This window comes from Salvelinus sp. IW2-2015, linkage group LG2 (genome assembly GCF_002910315.2).
Source record: "Salvelinus sp. IW2-2015 linkage group LG2, ASM291031v2, whole genome shotgun sequence".
NCBI classification, from domain to species: domain Eukaryota; kingdom Metazoa; phylum Chordata; class Actinopteri; order Salmoniformes; family Salmonidae; genus Salvelinus; species Salvelinus sp. IW2-2015.
The window spans coordinates 7,417,867-7,421,646 of NC_036839.1; the positions used below are offsets into that span (position 1 = coordinate 7,417,867).

General features: G+C 40.9%; 1 long non-coding RNA gene across 1 annotated transcript in view; it reads left to right on the forward strand.

The window, feature by feature from the left end:
* Positions 1–3,774, forward strand: part of LOC111973717 (uncharacterized) — a 42,768-nt gene extending 38,994 nt beyond the window's left edge. Inside the window, exons 3-4 of the long non-coding RNA XR_002878628.2 lie at positions 2,619–2,731; positions 3,628–3,774. This is a non-coding gene — a long non-coding RNA (uncharacterized lncRNA). The remainder of the gene's footprint in view (positions 1–2,618; positions 2,732–3,627) is intronic.
* The last annotated feature ends 6 nt before the right edge of the window (positions 3,775–3,780 follow it).

Genomic DNA, 3,780 nt, shown 5'->3' on the forward strand with positions numbered 1-3,780 from the left:
TTAGGGTCAGTAGGATCACACTTCATTTTAGAATGTGAAATGTCAGAATAATAGTAGAGAGAAGATATTTATTTCAGATTTGATTTCTTTTCATCACATTCCCAGTGGGGTCAGAAGTTTACATACACTCAATTTAGTATTTGGTAGCATTGCCTTTAAATTGTTTAACTTGGGTCAAACGTTTCGGGTAGCCTCCACAAGCTTCCCACAATAAGTTGGGTCAATTTTGGCCCATTCCTTTTGACAGAGCTGGTTTAACTGAGTCAGGTTTGTAGGCCTCCTTGCTCGCACACGCTTTTTCAGTTCTGCCACAATTTTCTATGGGATTGAGGTCAGGGCTTTGTGATGGCCACTCCAATACCCTGACTTTTTGTCCTTAAGCCATTTGCCACAACTTTGAAGTATGCTTGGGGTCATTGTCCATTTGGAAGAACCATTTGCGACCAAGCTTTAACTTCCTAACCTATGTCTTGAGATGTTGCTTCAATATATCCACATTATTTTCCGTGCCTCATGATGCTATCTATTTTTGAAGTGCATCAGTCCCTCCTGCAGCAAAGCACCCCCACAACATAATGCTGCCACCCCTGTGCTTCACGGTTGGGATGGTGCTCTTCGGCTTGCAAGCTTCCCCCTTTTTCCTCCAAACATAACGATGGTCATTATGGCCAAACAGTTATATTCTGTTTCATCAGACCAGAGGGACATTCTCCAAAAAGTATGATCTTTGTCCCCATGTTTTGGAGCAGTGGCTTCTTCTTTGCTGAGCGGCATTTCAGGTTATGTCGAATATAGGACTCCTTTTACTGTGGATATATACTTTTGACCTTGTTTCCTCCAGCATCTTCACCAAGGTCTTTTGCTGTTGTTCTGGGATGAGTCACAACTTTCGCACCAAAGTACGTTCATCTCTAGGAGACAGAACGCGTCTCTTTCCTGAGCGGTATGACGGCTGCCGGGGTCCCATGGTGTTTATACTTGAGTACTATTGTTTGTACAGATGAACGTGGTACCTTCAGAATTTGGAAATTGCTCCAAGGATGAACCAGACTTGTGGAGGTCTACAATTTTCTTTCTGAGTTCTTGGCTGATTTCTTTTGATTTTCCATGATGTCAAGCAAAGACTCCCTGAGTTTGAAGGTAGGCCTGAAATACATTCACAGGTACACCTCCAATTGACTCAAATTATGTCAATTAGCCTATCAGAAGCTTCTAAAGCCCCCTCCGTGACACAGAGAAGAGCAGTCTCAGTTGAATGACTAGTCTTGAAACCTGACTGATTTGGATCAAGAAGGTCATTCTGAGAGAGATAGCAGGAGAGCTGGCCAAGGACGGCACGTTCAAGAGTTTTGGAGAGAAAAGAAAGAAGGGATACTGGTCTGTAGTTGTTGACATCGGAGGGATCGAGTGTAGGTTTTTTCAGAAGGGGTGCAACCCATTCAGCATCGTTCACACTCTCTTAAGCCTTATCCCCACCCATCTCTTTAAGGATTCATATGTGAGGCTCCTAACTGACCTAAGACAGGGAATTTTACTCTGATTAAATGTCAGGAATTGTGAAAAACTGAGTTTAAATCTATTTGTCTAAGGTGTATGTAAACGTCCGACTTCAACTGTAGAAGCACAAGCATTTTTCTACACTCGTGTTAACATCTGCTAACCATGTCTATGTGACCAATAAAATTTGATTTGATTTATACAACGCCAGAATTCGGTTCTCCAGAAAGTGGAGATTATTACCAACCCGTTTGCAGCTCTTCTCAATATCTTTAAAAAAGCGGTGTTAGAAAGGATTACCTACACATACTGAGCAGCTCATGTTATAGACAGAAGCAKGCTACATGGTAGACCAATCCGAACTAATCTCTCGGCATGTCCAGCCCATTCATTATCKCAGCCAATCATGGCTAGTGGGAAGGTTCCTGACTTTTTCCCTGGCTAAATCAACTCGGCTCGTAATTATTATTATTTTTTGTATATTTTTTTTTTGTATTTACAGATAGCAAACAAGTTTGGTATTAACCCTTTCATGCGTGAGTTTCAAATATCTCTAACTGTCGCCCCAGCGTGAGTTTTTTTATGCACGTGATGTTAGAACGTTCTCTCCATACCAGAATGTGATTGTTACGCAACAGTACATTTAATCCGCGCTGCCCTCAAAACAAGACACGTAGCATGTGGTTTAATTAATAGGCTGTTTTCAACTTGTCATTTTTGAATTATTTTCTAATAAATTTTTTATTTTCTAAGAACAGTTTGAATTGAGGTGTGTTCCGCCTCATTCATTCACATAAAAGTAGTCGTTTTTACTTTTGCAGACCAATACATTTTTTAAAACATTTCTGACCCGGACAAAATTCCCCAAACACTTCCCAATTGTTTGTGCAGTTCAAGGCTGCAGACAGTTGCTCTTCTCCCGTCCTGCATACACATGTCCACATTTTCCGTCTGTTGCCTACATCGCAGTCATAGTTGTTTTCGTTACCAATAATAACTTTGGAAATGTGTGCGTTTCTATCAAAGTAAGTGCCTTATTACGTTATAATAGTTTCTGCATGTTGTGTTATGTCGTTTCTACTGTAGCATAATATTAAGTATTGGCATGTTGTATTTTGAAGCTACCCAGGCCTTATGACTCCCAAGTGGYGTAGCTGTCTAAGGCACAGTGTCTCAGTGCTAGAGGCGTTACTACAGACACCCAGGTTCAAATCCAGACTGCGTTTCTATCAAAGTAAGTGCCGTATTACGTTATAATAGTTTCTGTATGTCATGTTATACCGTTTCTACTATAGCTCACTGTGTGTATGAAGCATCATATATTTGTGTGTATTTCTTATAACCGCGGTAACCAAGGTAACGTTACTCATTTCATAACCTTTATGGTGTTATATTCAATCGTGCTTATGTAGCTAGTTACATTCTTCTACTAGCTCTGAAAAACAATGCTAATTGCGTCAGTGTCACGATCGTGTGGAGGATTGACGGACCAAAACGCAGCATTAGGAAAATAAGCCATCTTCCTTTTTATTATGAAGAAGGAGAACCAAAAACAAAACACTATTACAAAACTAACAAAACAAACAAACGACCGTGAAGCTATGAACGTAGTGCACATACAGGCTACAAACGTATAACATAGACAATTACCCACATCAAACGAAAGCCTATGGCTACCTTAAATATGGCTCCCAATCAGAGACAACAGAAATCAGCTGTCTCTAATTGGGAACCCATTCAGGCAACCATAGACCTTCCTAGACAACTACACCCAACATAGACACAGCTAGACACATACACTCAACACAAACCCATACACTCTAACAATTTCCCCTAGACACTCCAAACCACCCAAGACAATACAAAAACACAAACCTAACCCCATGTCACACCCTGACCTAACTAAAATAATAAAGAAAACAAAGAATACTAAGGCCAGGGCGTGACAGTCAGAGAAGTATTGGCTTGTTGTATTTTGAAGTTACCCTGGAAAAATATCTTCTTATACCACTTGGTTATTTTCTGAGTGCATTCCACAAAGCTGTTTATCATGTCTGCCTTATCCACTGCTCCCATTTTGAGGTTATTGTCAAGCACGCAGTCTGGTTTGATTTTTCTCTCTCCCGTCAGGTGGTCCACCTTCCCTGTGGCCGACACGGTTGCTGTATGGACAGTGGAGAGGACATGGACGTCTCGTTTGTCATGCCACTTTACTGCCAGCTGTTGACATTTCTTATTTTGTATAACGGGGTCATTTAGGATGGCAGTAGCGTTGTTGATGAA